This window comes from Rana temporaria, chromosome 1 (assembly GCF_905171775.1).
Source record: "Rana temporaria chromosome 1, aRanTem1.1, whole genome shotgun sequence".
Taxonomy (NCBI): domain Eukaryota; kingdom Metazoa; phylum Chordata; class Amphibia; order Anura; family Ranidae; genus Rana; species Rana temporaria.
Window position 1 is genome coordinate 78,736,053 of NC_053489.1, and position 14,489 is coordinate 78,750,541.

Genomic DNA, 14,489 nt, shown 5'->3' on the forward strand with positions numbered 1-14,489 from the left:
CCTTCCCCTCCCTTCTGGGAGGGTGGTTTTCTAGGCAGACAGGACCAATTAGATAGGTACAAGGGAGAGGCATTTTGGGAGCATGTGACCAAGGCTTTAAGGTGGGTTTCCCTCCCACCTTCTTCCTCTTACCCGCAGCAGCCCCCAGCAAGTGAGTTTCCCGCCCTCACGCCCTGGTTTCCGTTCTATCTCACAGTTTCAGGTGGTAAAAAAAAAAAATAAGGACTATGATGTAATAAAGTTAAAAAAATAAATAAAAAAAATAAACAATGGAAATGAGCAAGTGAATTTTGTACGGAGGAGTTATGGCGGTTGTTATTCCCGTACTATATTACGATTTTTACGGCTTTGGTTTTACAGGCCTTGTTATTCGTGTTCTATGTGAAATATTTATTGTTAAGTCACAGCTGGCGGGAATATTAATAAAGGAAAGGGGGAAGGCTATTATGCCCGTCGGTTATGCCGGCGGCTGGCTGGTCGCTTCCCCCCTGTGGTAATTTACCATGAGATGGTATTAAAGGTTAAACAGATGTTGTTTATGTTTAACAAATAAAGCTGTGGCCGACCCCTACGTCCATTCAAGGATAACATGTGTTGAGTCTTTATTTATGGTTAAAGGGGTGAGACGAGAACATGGGTACGGGTAAGTGGTTTGTTCGGGTAGTCTTCTGAGAGAGACCTTGCAAAACAGCAAAACATGCAAAACATAAAGCAGGGCTTAGGGAAGCATCCTTACATTCAGATCACCCTTATGTAATAACAGTAATGGACATGCTGTCTTGAACATTCTGCAAAGTGGATCCGTTCGAACCACGTGTGTTTTTAATCAGCAGTTCAGCTCAATGCAAACATTTAAACCCATCATTTCAGGAATGCTTGACAGGAATTAGAACATGACAATAGCCTCAATGTGAACAAGCACAGCTAAACCTAATCCCATAGCTCCCAACTGTCCCTGATTTGAAACAAAGTCCCTCTGTCCCTCTTTCTTCCTCATTTGTCCCTCATTTTGGTCTGATATTTAAGTGCTGAACCATTCATCCAGTTTCCAAATTTCTGCATTATTATTATTATACAGGCTTTATGTAGCGCCAACAGTTTCCGCAGCTCTTTACAATATAATTTGGTAAATTTCAAAAGCCAGTATAAAGGAATAGTAGTGGTTAAAAAAAAAAAAAATTGTGGGTTTACGCATAATTTTTTTTGTATAATTCTCTTTTGCTAATAAGTGTCCCTCATTCCCTTTGCAAAAGGTTGGGAAGTATGCCTAATCCATATAATGCAATACAAGTCTTAAGCCTCGTACACACGATAGGTTAACCAGAGGACAACGGAATATGGATAAATAGTGATTCTGCGCAACATATCACGCTAATGGAATTGTGGTATCACATAAACACGATGAATATAAGAGCTGACAATTATCAGCATATAGTGTTCAAAGTGCAAGAAAAAAATATATATAAATAAATAGTGAGTCCAAAAATAAATATATATATGCTAAAATAATAAATAATGAGTCCAAAATATATAATACTCAAAAAGTGAATGTGCCAAAATATATGAGCAGTTATGTGCAAAGAAATGGAATAAAGTTCAATCCCAATAGTAAACACAAATCAGCTGTCAGGACAGATATTCTCAATGCACTGGATGAAGGTAAGCACCAGCTCTATGGTGTGAGTGCACGGCCGTGCGATGGAAGAAAAACCAGATCCCTGGCTGAGCTCCCGGGACTCTTACCTCTGAGCCCTCCTTAATGGGCAATGATGTACAGGTCACTCGCAGCCTTCTATGGGTGGTCCCTGATGTTTCCTCTCTTGGTCTAATGAATCCTTCCTTTGTTGGGACAAAAGCTCCTCAAAACCGGATGGGTGATGTGGGTTAGAAGAGAAGGATCGTTGTCATAGGTTAACCGATGAAGCTGACAGATGGTCCGTCGCACCTACACACCATCGGTTAAAAAAACTATTGTGGGGGGCGTGGCCTGGACATGGCTGAGTGAAGCTGTTTCTTCCTCGAGCTCCCGGCTTTGTCCTCCCTTATACCGGCCAAAACACCATTAAATTCGGCATGCAATCGGCCAAAAAGCGTAGCATTAAAGCTACTACCCGGGTGACCAGATCTAGCACTCCGTCCGGAGATTTGCACCGGTATTTTCAGCACCAACAGCGGATATCCCCAGGAGCCAGAGCAACGGTGCCACGCGGTGCGGCGCCTGCAGTCCGGACAGAAACCCTGGAGCGCGGTGAGTGGACTCTAGCCCCAGCGACACCGGACTTACCTTCAGGCTCTCGGGCACCACTGAGCCTCGCTGACCTTGGCATGGAATCCCCGTCCTCCTCCCCGGGGGGCTCCCCGGTGGAGAGAGAAATCCGGGCCCTGCTTGAGGCCCTCCCCACGCGGTCGGACATAGAGGCGCTGATCCTCAAATTGGAGGAGACCCACCGCCGAGACTTCCAGGAGGTGAAGGCGGACGTATCCTCCCTGGCGGAGAGAGTGACGACGGGCGAAGCATCGTTCACGGCCCTGGAACAGCGGGTGTCGGGCCTGGAGAGAGCGAGAGACCAACACAGGGACACGGCGATCGCCCTACAGCTCCACCTGGAGGATGTGGAAGACCAGAGCCGCCGCAACAATCTGCGGCTACGGGGGCTACCCGAGACGGTAGATGCGGAGACTCTGGAGGGGAAACTCCAGGAGCTGTTCCGAGAGGTGCTGGGGGAACCGCTGGAGGTAATCGAGATCGACAGGGCGCACCGCGCTCTAGGCCCCAGGATGGCGGATCAAGACAGGCCGCGCGACGTGATCTGCAGACTCCTCAGATATGCCCAGAAGGAGCGAATAGTGCGAGGCGCCTGGGAACATGAGGAGGTGACGGTGGAGGGAGCACGAATCACGATCCTGCCGGACCTATCCAGGGCAACACTTCGACGCAGGGCAATGCTCAGACCCGTATTAGACCTTGCGAAGCAACTCGGCTTTACCTAACGGTGGGGTTACCCACTGTCTGTCACCTTTAGGAAAGAAGGTATGGCCTACACCCTGATGACTCCGGTGGACCTGCCGGGACTGTTCCGGTTCTTGGGAGCTGAGCCTGTATCGGTGCCGGACTGGTTGCAGATCCTGCCGCGTACGATCGGGAGATCGGGGCCTTCCAACTACAGAACAGCCGCACAGCCGAGACAGCGCAGACAGAACAGACGACGGCAAAGAGCACCATCGGGAAACGAGCCGCAGGGATAGCGTGAGTAGACCCTGCATGGTGACCCACTGTTTGACCCCCCCTCTCCCTGAAACTGAATGTTAACTGCCATGACCAGACTGTCATCAGGATTACTTTTTTCCACCCGCCTTGTCAGCCCTGGGTAAAGAAGGAACGCCCATAGACACTGCTTTGGCCCGGCCATTCTCCCACTCAGAACCCACTACGGTTGTTTAATGTTAAGCGGGGGGTGGGGGAAGGCAACTAACCCCTGTAGGCCACATAAGCATGCCCGGGCTGCAGAGACCCCTTGCCCGACCTGAAGCTGGCGCTCCCCCGCCGAGATGATGGGATCACTCGCCCTCCTGACCCCACCTGACAAGCGAGGTCTCCCCCAATCTTCCACCCCACTAACGGGCACGATGGTCGTGAACAGACCCTGAATGGCGTTCCAGTGCATGACCCCCATCTTCCTGTGTCTGAACTCGAGCTGCCATATTCGGGCCGGCATCAGGTTCTCTTTCCTCCCCCCGCGCCGTGTCAGACCAGGGAAAAGAGGGAATGCCCGTGGACTCTGTTTTGGCCCGGAGGTGTTCCCATTTTGAACCCACGCCAGTTATTTGATATTAAGCGGGGGGTGGGGGAAGGCAACCAGCCCCTGTAGGCCACATGTGCATGCCCAGTCTGCAGAGGCCCCTTAACCAGTTGAAAATTGGCACTCCCCTACGGAGGAGATGGGTCCTCTCACCCTCATGACCCCTCCTGACAGGCGGGTACTTCCTCGAACTTCCACCCCACAAGGGGACATGATATGACCCGCCCATGCTGGTAACGGGACATGTTAGCACCACCCCACGGCCCCCTTCTCAGTGACACTTGGAGCCGCTACCCGGTATGAAGGAAAGGAGGCGAAGGATCCCCCACCACCGGACCAACAGGTACGCTGAGGCGTAGCTAAGCCCTCTGAGGGCCTGGACGGTGGCCAGGCGGGGGGGAGTTGAGGGGACCTGTGGGGTGATGGGAGGACGCCATTGCACTAGGGACCAATGTGATGTTGGGGGAGGGAATGTTGAGCGGTTGCTCGGTGTGGAGGGGGGATCTCTCATTTAGGGAGAATAACTCGGCGGTCTTCCTGTACCTTATTGGCCGGGACGAGGAGGAGGGGAGCGGTGATATTTTTTAAAATAAAGGGGAGGGGGAGATAACATGGCTCACCACCACTCTGCCAGTTCTAGTTAGAAACAGCACCACATGCATAGAGCACAACAGAGGGGTCCCCCTCACACGGGGATTAATGACACTTCAAGCTGAGGAAAGAACTAGAATGCCCTGTTGACTTTGGGTTGCTATGTACCATGCGATGCTGTGTTGTTCTGTTCTGCTTGGTTCTTTTATATTATGAATAATCTGATGTTATACTACACCTGAAATGTTTGATGACTTAGATTGCACTGTCAACTTGGGCCCCAACATCACCTATGGTCGGGGGGGGGGCGGGGACCCGGGAGCTCGCTCTTGCTGACCCTGTCCTACCCACCTACCCACTTAGGCCTGCGCTCGGTTCCCAGTTTTTAGCTGGAGAGCGCCTTTAGCTGTTTAGGCTAAATTAGACTCTTTCTCTTTAGCCACACACTCTGTTGGTGGCCTCCTAACTTGAATCCTTCCTTTCCCCTATTCCCCTCACTCTCCTGACACTTCCTACCCACCCGACCCCCTATATCCGAGAGGGTTGACCCCCACCCCACGCCTTCCTACCCCCCTCTGACCCAAGGGGACACACCCTCCCCGAGTTCGCGGGCATGGACAGGCTAACTGTGGTGTCATTGAACGCCAAAGGCCTGAACATCCCAGAAAAGAGGAGAATGCTCCTGAGTGATATGCGTCGCTTAGGCGCGGACGTAGTGTTACTACAGGAGACGCATTTTAGAGAAGGGAACATACCTATGCTAAAAAGTAGACACTATCCCACGGTATACCACTCAAACTATGCGGCAGCAAAATCCAGGGGGGTTTCCATACTACTCTCAGCTAGAGTTCCCTGGTCGTATGAGGATGTTAAATTAGACACGGAGGGGCGATTTCTGTTCCTGAAGGGCAGAATTGGACAGGTTCAGGTTACTATAGCGAACCTCTACGCCCCAAACGAGCACCAAGATACTTTTCTGTCCAGACAATTAAAACAGTTATTGCGATACGCGGAGGGACAACTAATTATAGGAGGCGACCTTAACATTCCTTTGATTCCTGAGGAGGACACCTCGACAGGGCTCTCCTCCACCTCCAGAGACTCCCGTAAACGCATACACACGACGCTACACTCGGCACAGCTAGTGGACGCCTGGCGTCTTCTTCATCCTGGAGAGAAGGACTACACCTTCTACTCCAAACCCCATGTATCCTATTCCAGGATTGACTACTTCCTGATACCTCACAGACATCTTTCGGCAGTGGAGGACGTGTCGATAGGGTCGATAACTTGGTCCGACCACGCACCGGTCACGCTAGTGTATGCCCTGACAGATGCACAGATGGCCCAGACACGTCCCTGGCGACTTAATGAGAGCCTGCTGCAGGACGCTGATACCATGGCAGAGGTGGTTGAGGAGGTGAGACATTACTTTGACTCTAACACCACACAAGACAGCGATGCGGGAGTAGTTTGGGAAGCCCACAAGGCGGTCATAAGGGGGATTCTAATCAAACATGGGGCCAGACTGAAGAGACTGAGAACAGACCAACTCAACAAACTGCTCGTTAAGTTACAGTTACTAGAAACCCAACATAAACAGTCCCAGACGCCCCAAGTGAACTCTGAACTAAACACCACTCGCACACAGATCACGGATCTGTTACATTTCAAGGCCAAAGCGGCGATACAGATATGTAGGCGACATGGTTACGAATCGGGCAATAAATGCGGGAGAATGCTGGCGCAAGCACTCCGTACACAAAACGCGGCATCATACATACCACACATAGTCACACGCGAAGGACGAAAGGTATCCACCCCTCAACAGATTTCCCAGGAATTCAAAAATTTTTATACAAACCTGTACAATCTCCCCCCCCCAATCCCAGAACTTGACTCGGAACAGACGACGGAGTATCTGACTTCCTCCGGCATGCCGACCTTAACAACAGAAATGAGAGAAGAGCTGGAAGAGCCAATTACCCTACCAGAGATACAGATGGCACTAAAATCTTCCAAACCAGGGAAGGCCCCGGGCCCAGACGGTCTTACGGCCACATACTACAAGACCCTGCTGCCATCTCTGGGGAGCCATTTGGTGAGCCTGTTCAATGCCTTGGGGACAGAGGGCGCGTTCCATATTTCCACTCTGCAGGCGCAAATAGCAGTGATCCATAAAGAGGGTAAAGACCCGGGTCAATGCGGTAGTTATCGACCCATTTCACTGCTGAACACTGACATCAAGCTGTACACAAAAGTGATCGCCACGAGAATTCAGAAGTATCTCCCTGGTCTTGTTCACCTGGATCAAGTGGGCTTTGTCCCAACCAGGGAGGCCAGGGACAATACGACCAAGGTATTGAACCTGCTCCACGTAGCTAACAAAACAAAGGTCCCCTGTGTTTTTGTAGGGACGGACGCCGAAAAGGCATTCGACCGGGTGAGCTGGAGATTCTTATTCGCCACCTTGAGTCACGTAGGGATAGGTCAGAAAATGATGCGATGGATAACTGCGGCCTATACGAAACCAACGGCCAGAGTAAGAGCAAATGGAACGCTGTCAGACCCATTTCCGATCGCGAATTGGACCAGACAGGGATGCCTGCTGTCGCCCCTCCTATTCGCCCTGACGTTAGAACCCTTCCTACGGCAAATACGGCGGAACCCAAATATTACGGGAATCGAGGTCGGAAACAACCAATACAAAGTCTCGGCCTATGCTGATGACATGCTGTTCTCTCTGACTAACCCGTCGTCGTCCCTTCCAAATTTGATGCGTGAATTTGACTCCTACGGCAAACTATCGAACTTAAAAATTAACCTGTCAAAGTCAGAGGCGATGGGGGTGGGAATATCTCAACCACTACTGACCCGACTTAAACAAAGCTTTCATCTAAAATGGACGGACACAGATCTAACGTATTTAGGAACACGGATCCCATCACGACTGTCTAATATATTCCAACTTAATTTCCCTCCACTGCTTAGGACAGTCCAACAACTGTTGAACCACTGGACCGTCGGATTACATTCCTGGTTCGGTAGGTGCAACATTCTGAAGATGTCCATTCTGCCCAAATTTGTGTACTTGTTGCAAGCCCTCCCCGTACATGTCCCCTCGGAATTTTTTAGGCAAACACAAGCCGCGTTCGGAACTTTTTTGTGGGCAGGGAAGCGATCCCGGGTAAATAAAGCCGTCCTCTCATTACCCAAATTATGTGGTGGCCTAGCCATGCCAAACGTCCGAACGTATTATCATGCAGCGCAGTTAAACCGACTCATAGACTGGAATCGACACAGCTCGCTCAAACTTTGGCCACAATTAGAGCAGGCACAATGTGACATTATGCTACGACGTGCGCCGTGGTGCCGTGCCCTACAACAAACAGACGTACAACACCACCCGCTGATAGGGAATACTACAAAGGTATGCGCTAGGCTGTTAGAACAGTACCGCCTGACGTCAGAGACCTCACCGCTACGCCCAATTCTGGGCAGCCCAAACTTTACACCAGGACTTAGAGACGCCAAATTTGCTGCGCTCCGCGAGTCGGGGACTTTTCAAGCCTCACACTTCAGTGAGATGGGTCGATGGAAGACGACGGCCCAGCTGATGGACCAGTCCGGTCAATATCAGCTGGATTTTATGAGAGCCAGCCAGCTGGACCACTTCCTCAGAACCATCCCCCCACCACCCGCCGGGCATACTCTTACGACTTTAGAGGAGATGTGCGGGGAGTCGGGGGCGCTACCTCACGCCCTGTCCTTACTACATACGCTACTGGTGACACCCGTAGAGGGGTTTCAGATACCTAGCCTTGATAGATGGGAACTAGACTTGGGCTATCAGCTAACGCCCGCTAAGAGACAGCAGATACTCACATTTACACATAAATCATCAATTTGCACCAAGGTCCAGGAGACCAACTACAAACTGCTGACAAGGTGGTACAGAACACCAGACCTATTGCACAAATTGTTTCCGGACACATCGGACCTCTGTTGGAGGTGCCGATCAGACAGAGGGACACTATTACATATCTTTTGGTCCTGCCCACTCCTCAGACCATTCTGGGAGGGGGTAAGGCGAGTTACACAAAAATTCACAGAGCGCGAAGTCCCAGATGACCCAGCGTATTTCCTGCTCCACGCAACCTCTACCCCAACGCGTGTATACAAAAAGTCGGTGGTGCGCCACTTGCTGGACGCAGCCAAGGCCTGTGTCCCCCTGTGCTGGAAATCCCCCAACCCACCGACAGTGGCCATGTGGCTGCGGAAGGTGGATGAGATCGGGTGGATGGAGGATCTAGTCCTGTCAAAGCAAGATAGGAGTGAACTCTACTCCCAGACCTGGCAATTATGGACAATATTTAAGTACTCCGAGGAGGGCCAGGCCCTTAGAGGAGAACTACCGCCACCCCCTGGTCAGAGCCTGCCCCCCCCCCCCCTGGACATGCAGCCCTGACGGCGGAGGCCGCCACGGTGAGAGAAATCGCCAGGCAGTGATGTTGGTCCATGCTCGCGAACCTCCCCCCCCCCTAACCCCCCCCTCTCACTCCCTCATCCTCCACTTATCTTCCTAACCCCTCTACTAATTTTCTCCCTCTTCTCTTTTATTTCTCTATCTCTCTCCTCTTTATCTCTGGACTGCTCACTGAGCAGCACCCAGATTCCTACTTCTGTTTTCCTATATTCTACTACACTTAGAAAATGGAAATTGTGGAGGGCTGGCACACGGTTCCATAGTACCCGGCCGCAGAAAGATACCACAAGAGCACTGATTGGGATGGGATGCCGGTTTTTGAACTGGGGGCGGCGATGCGAGACGGATGGCAAATAGCCTTCCGTTCCGTGCGCTGCTACACCCGACCGGGAGAGGTATCTCCACAGGCAGCTTAAAAGTTTTCGCAGAACAATTTTATGTAACTGCCATGTTTTGTATGTGTGCCTCCATATAACAACTGTTGTACTGTTTACTCGCTGTGGTCCTTGTGGGCCGGTCTTCTATTTTGTATAAATAAAAAATTAAAAAAAAAAAAAAAAACTATTGTCAGAACGCGGTGACGTAAAACACAACGACGTGCTGAAAAAAAACGAAGTTCAATGCTTCCAAGCATGCGTCGACTTGATTCTGAGCATGCGTGGATTTTTAACCGATGGTTTTGCATACCAACGATCGGTTTTGACCTATCGGTTAGCAATCCATAGGTTAAATTTTAAAGCAAGTTTGCTTTTTTTTTAACCGAAGGTTAAATAACCTATGGGGCCCACACACAATCGGTTTTGACCGATGAAAACGGTCCGTCAGACCGCTGTCCTCTCGTTAACCTATCGTGTGTACGAGGCCTTAATGTGTTCATGTACTGTAATTTCAAAGCATGTTTTAAGTATTTTTAAATAAGCAGCTTTCACATAAAGAATATCTGGTTATCCTTGCATTAAGGTTCTTTTTTCACTTGACAACTGTCTTCCAGTTGTGCTCGTGCTTTGTCAGCCTATCATGTGTGCCTTGGGTAGAGGCTACAAATGGCTAAGCTGACACACATTGCTCAGGCATGTTCCACCATTGCCACTATACAGAAGCTGGCCCAGAGGAATAGTTTTGCAGTTAAAGCGGAGCTCCACCCTAAAGTGGAACTCACGCTGATCGGAACCCTCCCCCCTCCTCACATTTGACACCTTTCAGGGGGGAGGAGGGTGCAGATACCTGTCTAAAGACAGGTATTTGCACCCACTTCCCGGCCACAACAGTCTCGGGCAGACTGTGGGCATGACGTCACCTCCCGCCGCCCCCCGTTGTGTGCTGGGAACATTCGGCTCCCAGTGTCCACAGCGGGAGCCAATCGGCAGGAGCAGCGTGACTTGCGCATGCGCCGTAGGAGACCGGGCAGTGAAGCCGGAGCGCTTCACTTCCTGGTTCCCTCACCGTGGATGGCGGGGGAAGCAGCAGAGTGACGAGCGATTGCTGGACTCCAGGACAGGTAAGTGTCCTAATATTAAAAGTCAGTAGCTGCAGGATTTGTAGCTGCTGGCTTTTAATTTTTTTTTTTCATGGCACATCCGCTTTAACAGTGGAGTGCAGGGCCGGTGCAAGGATTTTTTACAACCTAGGCTAAACCTAATTTTTCTGTCTCCATTGGCTCTACCCCTGACTCCACCCCCTTTGCCCTGCCCATGTGACAGAAGATGCTGCTATACAGGAAGCATTGGTTCTGCTTCCTCTATCGCAGGCTCTAGTGCTGCGCTCAGGGGCGTTGGTAGGTGCCAAGAAGACCAGGGGCTTCAGCCCAAAGTCGAGCCGGAAACCTGGGGGGGGGGGGGGGGTGCGGTCGGTCAGGTGGAGTGGCACTGACTGTAGTGACCTGACTTCAGTGACCTGACTACACTGACCAGTGAATGAATGAATGACTTGTATAGCGCTACTCATGTGAACTGAATCGCCTCTGGGCGCTTTTTCCAGCCAGAGTCTGCTTGGCTGGTGCGGTCGTTTTACCCCGTAGGGTCGTGACACGCTTGGGACACACAGTCATACACACATATATACATATATATACTGGGCCAATTTGGACAAGATCCAATTTACCTACCAGCATGTCTTTGGAGTGTGGGAGGAAACCGGAGTACCCGGAGGAAACCCACGCAGGCACAGGGAGAACATGCAAACTCCAGGCAGATGGTGTCGTGGTCGGGATCTGAACCAGCAACCCTTTTGCTGCTAGGCGAAAGTGCTACTCACTGACCTGTGACCTGACTACAGTGACCTGACTACACTGACCAGTGACCTGACTACAGTGACCTGACTACACTGACCTGTGACCTGACTACACTGACCTGTGACCTGACTACACTGACCTGTGACCAGTCTACAGTGACCTGACTACACTGACCAGTGACCTGACAACGGTGACCTGACTACACTGACCAGTGACCTGACTACACTGACCTGTGACCTGACTACACTGACCTGACTACACTGACCAGTGACCTGACTACACTGACCAGTGACCTGACTACAGTGACCTGACTACACTGACCTGACTACACTGACCTGTGACCTGACTACAGTGACCTGTGACCTGACTACAGTGACCTGACTACACTGACCAGTGACCTGACTACACTGACCTGTGACCTGACTACAGTGACCTGACTACACTGACCTGACTACACTGACCTGTGACCTGACTACACTGACCTGACTACACTGACCAGTGACCTGACTACACTGACCTGTGACCTGACTACAGTGACCTGTGACCTGACTACAGTGACCTGACTACACTGACCAGTGACCTGACTACACTGACCTGACTACAGTGACCTGACTACACTGACCTGTGACCTGACTACAGTGACCTGTGACCTGACTACAGTGACCTGACTACACTGACCAGTGACCGAGGAGGCTCAGGAGCCGAGGAGGAAAGGAGACCCGATGAAGCGAGCTGGGATGTGGGGTGCAGCGATGTCGTGCCCAATGTGCCTGGGGTGACCGTGACCGTCCGTGACCCTGTACATATCGCCCTCAGGAGCCGAGGAGGAGGGCCGCATCATGGCGCACCGGGCGGCATTGTAATTCCCGCCTTCTGAGCTTGCAGCGCCTTTGATGGACGTCACGCGTCCCGCGGTCCCGGATTGGACCGCGGGACGCGTGACGTCCATCATAGGCGTTGCAGGTTCCAGAAGGCGGGACCTGCTCTTCAGTCAAACTCGACAAACGAATGGTCCCTGCTTGGCGGCGCTCAGGCACTCGGGGCTACTAATTTACTTTGGCATGCCTGAGACTCTGGGCTTTTCGGCTGCACATTGGGGGCTCCAGCCTCCTCAGCCCACCCCTAATGACGCCCCTGCCCCCCCTTCCTTCCACTCCAGATCTGACCCCTCCTTCCTTCCACTCCAGATCTGACCTCCCCCCTTCCTTCCACTCCAGATCTGACCTCCCCCTTCCTTCCACTCCAGATCTGACCCCCCCCTTCCTTCCACTCCAGATCTGACCTACCCCTTCCTTCCACTCCAGATCTGACCTCCCCCTTCCTTCCACTCCAGATCTGACCCCCCTCATTCCACTTCAGATCTGACCTCCCCCCATCCTTCCACTACAGATCTGACCCCCCCCCTCCACTCCAGATCTGACCTCCCCCTACCTTCCACTCCAGATCTGACCCCCCTCATTCCACTCCAGATCTGACCCCCTCAGCCCCCTTCCACTCCAGATCTGACCCCCCTTCCACTCCAGATCTGACCCCCCCCTTCTTTCACTCCAGACCTGACCCCCCCTCCCTCCCCTCCCCTCTAGATCAGATGCCCCCAAACTCTTTCCACTCCAGATCTGACGCCCCCTTCCACTCCAAATCTGACCCCCCCTTCCACTCCAGATCTGACCCCCCCTTCCACTCCAGATCTGACCCCCCTCCACTCCAGATCTGACACTCCCAACCTCCTTCCACTCCAGATTTGATGCCCCCATCCACTCCAGATCTGACCTCCCCCAGTACATTGTGTCCATTGTTTATTTCGGGTGGACTATTCCTTCAATATCATTAGATCATAGCTGGTTATATACACAGAGCACCGATCAGATTTGTGCACAGATCACCTATCCATCAGCCACAACACCGAGCACAGCGTAAATCAGACCGGATGAGCCCATTACACATCCCTCCTCCTCCCCCCACCTCAGGGCACACTGACCTGTCACCCGAAGATCAGTGCCTGGCACATGCCACCTCCTCCCGTCGGTTCACCGATAACGATTCAACCACAGCGCCATCCCCCACCCAACAATCCTTCCGCCCACCCACTCTGGCCACAGTCAAGGCCATTGGATCTAAGACGAATCCCTCGCATCTCATTCGCCAGAGCGCAGCCAAGGTACCACGCCCAGGAGCCGAGGAGGAGAGCCGCATCATGGTGCGCCGGGCGGCATTGTAATTCCCGCCTTCTGAGCTTGCAGCGTCTATGATGGATGTCACGCGTCCCGCGGTCCCGGATTGGACCACGGGACGCGTGACGTCCATCATAGGCACTGCAGGTTCCAGAAGGCGGCAAACTCGACAAACGAATGGTCCCTGCTCAGCGGCGCTCGGGCACTCGGGGCTACTAATTTACTTTGGCATGCCTGAGACTCTGGGCTTTTCGGCTGCACATTCGGATCTCCAGCCTCCTCAGCCCACCCCTAAAGACGCCCCTGGCTGCGCTGCTCCTTTTAGTTACACTACTGGTCAGACGGAGCCAGGGCCGTCTTTAATGTTGATTGGACCCTGGGCAAAAAATATATTGGGCCCCCCCATGCAATTTTGCTCTCCACCTGCTCTGAGAAATACAATAAATATCAGCTAGACTTAAAATCAGTTTACTGTATCAGATCAGGCAGTGATTGCGATTGGTTGCCAGAGGTTACAGCACATCATTACCACTTACTGACTGGTTGCTAGAGGTTACAGCACACATTGCGGCTCACTGATTAGTTGCTAGAGGTTACAGCACATGATTTCTTCTTGTTGATTGGTTGCTAGAGATTACTGTACAGTAATACTGCTCACTGATTGGCTAGAGGTTACAGCACATCATCTCTTCACTGCGGAGGGGCATGATATACATATGAATGCTGCCTCTATTTACATATGACTGCTCCCATTATTTACATTTGAATGGAGGTTATTTACATGTACTCACATGTTCTACAGGTGAGTCATCTGTACACAACAATAGGGCAGAGCTGGGCAGCAATAGTAGCAGCACTTCACACTGAGATATCAGGACACAGCACAGGACTAAAACTTCAAGTGACAAGGGAATTTAAACTGGGATAGTTGGCAAGAATGAGGCAGCTGCTTTGGGCCCCACAACAATGACAGGGCCGAAGGCAGCTGCCCCTTTTGCCCTGCCTTAAAGACGGCCCTGGACGGAGCAGCTGCCTGAGTTGGTTATATGCTGCAGCCTGGAGAGCATGCAGGCGTGAAATGAAAACAACGGCTGGGTGCCCCTAGGCAGCAGTGCGCCCTAGGCGGCTGCCTAGTGGTAGCACCAGCCCTGGTGAAGTGAGTGTAAATGCAAAACAAATGAAAACTGGTGAAAATTGTGTTCTTTTAAGCC

The 14,489-nt window shown here is 51.8% G+C and overlaps 1 protein-coding gene across 1 annotated transcript in view; it reads right to left on the minus strand.

Moving 5' to 3' along the window:
* ANKRD55 (ankyrin repeat domain 55) overlaps positions 1-14,489 on the minus strand; it is a 144,435-nt gene that overhangs the window by 35,419 nt on the left and 94,527 nt on the right. The gene's annotated exons all lie outside the window — the stretch shown is intronic.